This window comes from Myotis lucifugus, unplaced genomic scaffold, assembly GCF_000147115.1.
Source record: "Myotis lucifugus unplaced genomic scaffold, Myoluc2.0 scaffold_217, whole genome shotgun sequence".
NCBI classification, from domain to species: Eukaryota; Metazoa; Chordata; class Mammalia; order Chiroptera; family Vespertilionidae; genus Myotis; species Myotis lucifugus.
The window spans coordinates 619,748-628,332 of record NW_005871265.1 but is presented as its reverse complement, the minus strand read 5'-3'; the positions used below and the strand labels follow the sequence as shown (position 1 = coordinate 628,332).

Genomic DNA, 8,585 nt, shown 5'->3' with positions numbered 1-8,585 from the left:
CGGTCCTGTTCCGTGGGGTGCCCTTTCAGTGGCCACCCCCCCGAAGCCTCCCTTAAACACTTCTTTTCAACTCGGGGCAAGTCCGTCCCCTGCTCTGGTTTTGGGGGCCGCACCCCCCCCCCCCCCCCCATCCTGGCGGCGGGCGCACCTAGCGTGGCGGGAGGTGTGGGTGTGGGCGGGTGTCTCCCCAGCTCCCGGTGTCAGCGATACTGCCATCCAGGTCTTGACAGGGACTTCCCGAGAGCAATCCTTCCCGTGCGCACAAGAGCTAAACTTCATTTTAAAAGTAAAAGAATCGGGAAATTGGCTTCCAACGGTTACCAAAGGCATTATAGCACATCAGATATGGTCAACATGTGGCCAGGAATTTAATCCGAGAAATTGAAGTACACGTGGGATGAATTTTCACCAGCAAATACGATTAGACGTTCAAAAATAGGAGAAATAAGCCAACTTTCAGAATCGCATTAAGGAACAGGAATTCAAATCATGACTTGCCTTTACTACAGCCTGTGCTGTTGGGAGAATCCACACCTGTCTCTCATTTTCCTCCTCCATCTGTCCTTGCTGTAACGTTTCGCAAACTCCACTATCACTAAATACACTAAGAGATTAAGTATAACTTCTAGTGTGCCGATATTTTACTCAGGACACAGGAATAACAGTGCGTGGCACACACAGGATATGTCTTAGCATTAGGCTTGCTCACCATATGGAAGTGTAAGTTTTCATCTTATGACAATACTAGAGGCCCAATGCATGAAAACTCATGCACTGGAGGGGGGTCCCTCAGCCCGGCCTGCCCCCTCTCACAGTCTGGGAGCCCTCAGGGGCGGGAGGGGACCTGGCGACCAGGGGAAGGCGACACCCCATCACACCTCTGCTGCTGCCACTGCCAGTAGCGCAAGCCTCTGCCGGCCCTGGTTACCTGAGCCTTGGGCAGCAGCTGGGCAGCCGCCATCCAAGGCTTGCCTGTGCCTTGGTCGGCCCTGGTGGGGAGGGGGGGGCTGAGGGGACTGGGTGCTGCCATCTTTGCAATGTTGTGAAGGTCAATTAGCATATTCCCTCTTTATTAGATAGGATAAGAGATGGTGACTGAAGCAAAGCATTGGTAGCCAGTCTCTCCCTGGTAGTTTTCCCCCTTAATTGCACCATAACTCAGTAGCTAAAGGGCTTAGTTTCCTCTTACCTTCGTTGTTGAGCTGGAAACGTGAAGAAAGGGCAACAGGAAGGCAGGGAGGAGGAGTGGGGAGTAGGGGTTTGTGTGCATTTGAGCTATAGGTCAAGGTTTTATACCCATGGTTGTAGAGAGCATTGTAAAATACTCATTTAGACAGGCGGTGTGGCTCAGTGATTGAGCGTCAGCCTATGAACCAGGAGGTGTCACGTGTTTGATCCCGGGTCAGGCACATGCCTGGGTTGCTGGCTCGATCCCCAGTAGGGGTTAGCTGATCAATGATTCTCTCTCATCATTGATGTTTCTGTCTTTCCCTTCCTCTCCCTTCCTCTCTCTGAAATCAATAAAAAGATAAATAAAAATAAAATACTTTATGTAAGCTTTTGTGGATTATCAGTTGCTCTGGTCTTGCGAGAGCTGCTTAAGGTACAAAGAAAAAGCATGAAACAAAAGAATGAAACATATATTCTAGAAAACATATCACTTTGCATACCTCCTGCTTCCGTTGCATGTCATGGAAATTCATTTTCCTGTACTCCTTCGAAAATGTTATTTTTATCACAGGATTGATTTCTGTACTCTAAGCCTACACACACAGTAATTGAAAATAATGCCTGAGCTGTGCATTTCCTCCTCTATCAGCACCAAAGAAGAATTTCGTACCAAGAAGTCAAAAATATACAACAACAAACCTGGTTCAACCCAACCCATTGGTGCAAGGAGCAAGCTTTTGTGATCAATCATCTTTTGGTAATATTATTACAAAGGCTTATTTTCTAGCTTTATTTTAGCTCCTGTAAATGAAATTTAAAATTTTGTATGCACTGCCTTGCATTAATGATAGAGGTAGCTACAGATATGAAGATATATGAAGGAAAGAGAAATGAAATTAACAACTATAAACATACCCTATGGAGTTGTTTCATTTAGCTTTTCTTTAGGGAGATGATGTGTGTGTTTTTAAGGACACACTGACTTTACATTACAGATGGAATATTTTTGAAAACTTGGTTTGTAAACTAGTTATTTAGAATTTAAATGAACTTTTCCATAGAAACAATGATATAAACAGAAACAGAATCACAACTAATTAGCTGGAAATGAGGCAGAGATGGTTTTCTTCCTGTCCTTTCTGCTTAGCTCAATCACTTGGCATCCCAGAGTCTTTGTGGCCCGTGGATACTGGGAGAGAACTGGCTGCAGTAGTGGCAGCTCCTTTATATCTGGGTCAGGGCTATGCTGGGGTGCTCTTTACCGCAGTAGCTCCGGAAGGCACCTGCCTTCTGCTCCTCCGGATCTGCAGTGATTTTTGTCAGCCCCTTCACAGAGTTTTGCTCTTATCTGATAAGTTGATGAAGTGGATTTCTTCCCCAGGCTGAAGGCTCCTCTACATACATCCTTTCCTTCACTGATTTTTCTTTCCTCTTTTTTTCTGAAAGGCTCATAACCTTCCCTCAACCTGGAAGGCTCTTGCATCAGATTTGACTACACAAATCTTTGGCTCAAGGTTATTATGATACCAGCTCAAAGTGTCTATGTGTTTTGGTGTTTACTTCATGTAATACCGAAATGTTGGTATTAATATAGGTGTTTTAATAACTGAGATATTGTCAGCCTCGGTTTTTTACAATTTGTCATTAGATGCCACTCCATCTGAGAGAAAACTAAGGTTCCTGTGCCCTTTTGGCCTAGGTCTTTCCAGGTAGGATGGTTGACAAAGGAAGCCTGATTAAAATCAAGTATCCTAGGAAAGAAGGACTTAAAGAATGGGCCAAGTCTCTAGATGAAGTAGGAGTCAGGCCTCTCAGAGAAGTAAGCTAGGGAGAGAGGCAAAATGCCCAAGGAACTGAAGGCAGGGCACAGTTACCCTACATGTGTGTTGGTAATTGTGTGCATGAGAGATGATCTAAATATGTTTACAACCATGAGGGCCTTGTTGTACAAGAGTCTCTGCCCTGTTGCACAGCTGGAAGGCTAACCTTCTCTGGTCCGTTTATTAGACGTCTGTAATGTGAGTGGCATCCACTTAGAAGCAGCAGTTCACAGCCTTGCTTACCTAAAGCTTAGAGAGGCCCCATGATCCTTAGATTGATCTTTAGCCTTAAGGTCTTTATGATTAGCAAAGTAATGTGTACTTCAGAAAATGTAGAAATATAGAAAGATCTAAAGAAGAAAACAAAAGCATTTGAAATCCCACACTGAGGAATATTTTGTTGTAAAATATAAAAATTTGGTACTACTGCATTAATATATTTTTATGTATGTGCATATGTGTATATATACACAGGGATATGTTTTTAACATGTTTTAATGTAATATTTGAATTTGGTATCTTGTCATATTTTGTCATTTTTTCCATGTTATCAAAAATTGTTTTTAAAAGTTATATCTAGGGCTGCCTAATAGTTTACTCCTCCAATACAGCACACTGACGTTGCTTTAAATTTCCTTTTATAAATAATGCTGTCATGAAAGTCTTTGCTTGTAAATCCTCACAGTTCTACTTTGGAATAGATTCCTAGAAGTGAAAGAACTAGGTCAATGAGTCAAACTCTGAATCCTTTCAAAACATCCTAAAGCATTGCATTCAAGAAAGGTTACAGCAATGTATACTTCTATCATTGGTATATTCCAGTGCTGATTGGAAACCATCCATGCCAGCAAAGAACAATATAATTTATAAATTAATCTTGGCCAATTTCCTAGGCAAAAATTATCTTACTGTTGTAAGACATTGCTGTAGAGATTTTCTAAACCATGTACAGGGATGGGCATAAGTAGGATTACAGTTTATATAGAAAAAGATAAATACAAAAAAAAATACAATAATAAGACAACTCACAACTGTAAACCTACTTTTGCCCACCCCTGTGTGTGTATACACACATTTGTATTTCATATATATAAACTTTTGTATTTCTTTTTTTAATATGTTTTTATTGATTTTAGAGACAGAGGAAGGGAGAGGAAGAGAGAGAGAGAGAAACATTGATGAGAAACGCCTCCCACATGCCCTCCCACATCCCCTCCTCTCTTCTCCCCCTTTACCCCCTCCCCCAGGGGATAGAGCCCACAACCTGGGCACATGCACTGATTGGGAATCAAACCAGTGACCTGTTGGTGTATAGGTCGATACTCAACCACTGAGCCACACCAGTAATATTCTTTGACCATTTTCCTTTTGGCATTATATTTATCCCTTATTTCACATTGATTATAAATAATTTTTTCTGTTTGCTGTTTACTTGATAACTTTGTTTATGATGTTTTGGATTTAGAATTCCAATACACTTTTATTAGCTAAAGGAATTTTTTTGGTAATTTCATACACATCACCCACACTCACATATAAACACAGTACTCTCTCCACATATATACAAGTTATCTATAAATATTTGTTTAGAGCCGTGGTTGGCAAACTGCGGCTTGCGAGCCACATGCGGCTCTTTGGCCCCTCTCTCTCTCTCTCCTTCTTCTCTCTCTCTGTATGTGTGTGTTTATGGGTGTTTTTTTTTTTTACCTATGCATATAATCATTTTAGAATGGTTAATGTATAATGTGAGGTATGGAGCTAATCTTCTATTTTTTTTCCTAATCATTGAATAACCCACTTTCTCCCTGGCTTTACAATCCTTTAAAATAATTATGAGTACTAAAGTCTGTATTAAACTTTTATATTTTTGTTGGTATTATGAAAGGGATTTTTTTTCCACATTATTATTTTGCTCTTGGTTTCTAGCTATTGGTTCTTATATAGTTTTTAACTAGCTACCTTTCTGAATTTTTTAATTAATAAATACTATTAGCTCTTAGATTTGACTTTTTGTATCTTCTAGGTATATAATCATCCAGTGTATAAGCAAGGTTGATTTTGCTTCTTTTAAAATGGTAGTGCTTCATTTCTGTTTTTTTGTTGTTTTTTTTTTTTTTTTTTTTTGCTTTTTACAATGCCTGGAACTCAGATCAATGCTGGCTCATAGATATTTAAGCAAGTTAACTTTTCATCCTTCAATTTCTTCATCTATATAGATGGACTCATAGTTGTATGAACATCAGGATTGTTGGGAGAATTACATGAGTTAATAATATATGTAAAGTGCTTACAGCAGCTCCTAACACATAATTAGCATGTAAATTAGCTTTTGGACCCAATTTTCAACCAGAACTCTAGCTGAAAGAAACCTGAAAAATGCCCCTCTTAGGTTTTGCAGACTCTGCAGTTAGAAAGCGATGGTGGAATAGAACAGTTCTCCTCAGCTTTAATTTGCATACAAATCATCTCTTGTTAAATGCAGATTGTGATTTCATTGATCTGGGGTGAGGCCTTAGATTTTGCATCTCTAACAAGCTCCCAACACTGAGTGGCAAAGGACTAGAGGACAAGCAAGACAAACCACTGTGTTCATCGTACTCTCTGTAATGATATATATATATAAATGATATAGATATAGAGATAGAAATAGAGGTAGAGATATAGAGATAGAGATAAAGATAGAGATAGAGGTAGAGAGATAGACATAGAGATATATAGATTTGTTCTAGGTTCTACAACTAAGTGGTACTAAAGCAGACCAGAATGCAGGTCTCCAAGCTCCAAAGCCAGTGTTTTTTCATATATAGAAAGAGCTCTCCTACATGATGGGTAAACAGTCACTGACAAATCTCCTGCCCTCCCTTAGAATGTGTAGTTCAAAACTAGATACACATCCTTTTAATGCAGCTTGCAAGCAATACTGTAACAAGAGCTATGAGTTTAGATGAATTCGGCCCTAAACTTAATCTCATATTGTTCTCAAGGATGTGCAGTCACTATAGTAACTGAGAGTAATTTTGCATATGGTAGGCATTTTTTGTTCATTTTTTAATCATTATATCAGTGGTTCTTAACTGGGGCAATTTAGCTCATAGGGGACATTTGGCAATGTCTGAAGAGGTTCTTGATTGTTAAGACTGCTGGGGTGGCACTGGCATCTAATAGGTAGGGCCTAGGGATACTGCTAAACATCCTATAATGCACACAACATTCCCTTCAACAAAGCATGATCTAACTCAAAATGTTAATAGTGCCGAAGTTGGGAAACCCTGTTCAAAATGTACTAGGGTTGTAGTGCTTTCATTTGTCAAGAATAATTCCTCTGCTAATAGATATTCCAATACATATGTAAAAATTGTGTATTTTCTTGAAGTCTACATTCCAAAGAGGTAGTCTCCCAACTGATCTGTTTTTGCATCCCTTCTTCTAGCAGCTCCTCACATGCAACTTTCTCTATTTTGCGCTCGCTCGCTCTCTTTCTCTCTCTCTCTCTCTCTCTCTCTCAAAACTTTTCCGCCCCTTTCTTGCTACTCATCTCCGTTTTCTCTCTATTGAGTGTCTCTTTCTCTCTTTGTCTTTTATTCTTCTCAGCCACTTTCTCTTTTTCCCCCATACATCTCCTCCCCACTACATCCTCTCCCCTGAAGAAGTAGAGAATTATGGAACAATAAAAAAGGTGATGGAGTATGACATTTTCAAGTTTGAATCCTGGCTTTACTACTTTATTAGCCTTGTCATACTAATTACTTAATCCCTTTGAGCAGCAATTTTCAACGTTTTTCATCTCATGGCACATGTAAACTAATTACTAAAATTCTGCGACCAACAACAAAAAAAATTTTTGGCCCATTTGTCAAAAAAAAAAAATAGGTATGATTTTGATTCATTCACACCAGACAGCTATTGTTGTGTTGGCTGCTGTCATTTTTTCATTTGACAATCTAAGGTAAAAGAGATCAGTGCCCCTGGTTAAATAGTCAGGTATTGCATATTTTAAAAATTCTTGTGTCATACCAGTTAAAAATCACTGCCTTAGAGAATGTTATCATTGTAATAGGTATAATGTTACTCACTTTTCAAAGTTCTTATGTGAATTCAGTGACATTTTGTATATAAAATACCAACATATAGTAGGCTCTCAATGAATATTAGAGATCTACCGTATTTTTCCATGGATAAGACGCTATTTTTTTCCAAAATCATTAGACCATACCTTGTCAAACAGGCTTCCTCCAATCACGAGCCTTATTGTTACAATGTCAGCTGATGCCATGATTGGAGGTGGAGGTGGAGAGTGTGCAGATGCAACAGGGACCGGAGTGTTCTGAGCCCATAAAGCTGTCAAAAAATAAAAAGCTAAATACTGATAAGCAATTATCTTACTCTGCAAAATTCAAACTGAATGTCATCAGCTAAGCAAAAGAACATGGAAACAGAGCTGCAGAGAGACAATTTGGACCTCCTCCCACTGAGTATATGATCAGACAGTGGAGAAAACAGGAAGAACAACTCCTTAAGATGCCAAAAAGGAAGAAGGCCTTAAGAGGAAAACCAGCAAAATGTTTAAAATATTGATTTCTTAATTTTGGGTTGGAAAAGTGGGGGGTGTCTTATACATGAGGGCACCTTATACACAGAAAAGTATATCTTTTCCCCTGGTTCCCTTCTTATTCCTATCAACCAACCACATGACAGTACTGAATTTTGTAGATGTAAGACTATCCAGACTGGTAGAGAATTTTTATAGTAACTTATTTGAGCCAAACAGAGAATATACCTTAGAAGCAAGATCTCAACAGGAAAAAAAAAATGCTGCTGAGAAAAAGTTTGCAGTTTCTTTTATGCATTTGAGATTAAGGAGGAAATGTAAAACATGAAGATGGGAGAAAGGTAGGGATCAAATTACAGAATAGCTAAACTCTTGTGTGTTCACACATGGATTGGATTACAGGTTCTCTCTTTGGGTGACCATTGCTTTAGAAGGAGGGGTCTAAAAAGGTGGTCATGTATTAGAAGGAGGGATCTGAAAGTGGGTATTCCAAAGGTGTGATAACCTAGATGCACAAAAACAATGGACAGGGCTTGCTTTAGGCAAAAATAAAGAAGTTATATGCCTGGGGCATGACCTTCCCAGTTAGGAATTTATGATCAGATCATTCTGTGAGGTTGTTTTCCATTTGAACCCCCTTTTTTTCCATAATTTTAATATATGTAATTTCCATATTTCAAGAATAAATATTTATTTACTGAAAAATACATTAAGATTTCCTAATCTAAAAATTATATGATACGTATTTTATATTTATCTAAAAAAATTTAATCTGCCTTGGCCAGGTGGCTCAGTTGGTTGGAGCATTGCCCCATACACTAAAAGGTTGTGGGTTCAATACCCATTCGGGGCACATTTATAGGTTGCAGGTTTGATCCTGGTTGGGGCTCATATAGGAGGAACCAATCGATGTTTCTCTCTCTCAAAATAAATTAAAAAAATAAAAACATATCCTCAAGTGAGGATTTAAAAAAATTAAAAATTAACCTACCAGCCTACATTATGTTGCTTTTTGTGTAGGTTTTCAGTTGATTTTTTTATTGTAG

At 38.9% G+C, this 8,585-nt stretch overlaps 1 protein-coding gene across 1 annotated transcript in view; it reads left to right on the top strand.

Moving 5' to 3' along the window:
• Positions 1–1,472: 1,472 nt before the first annotated feature.
• Positions 1,473–8,585, top strand: part of FAM241A (family with sequence similarity 241 member A) — a 41,918-nt gene continuing 34,805 nt past the window's right edge. Inside the window, exon 1 of the mRNA XM_014463700.2 lies at positions 1,473–1,927. The gene's annotated coding sequence lies outside the window, so the exon portion shown is untranslated. The remainder of the gene's footprint in view (positions 1,928–8,585) is intronic.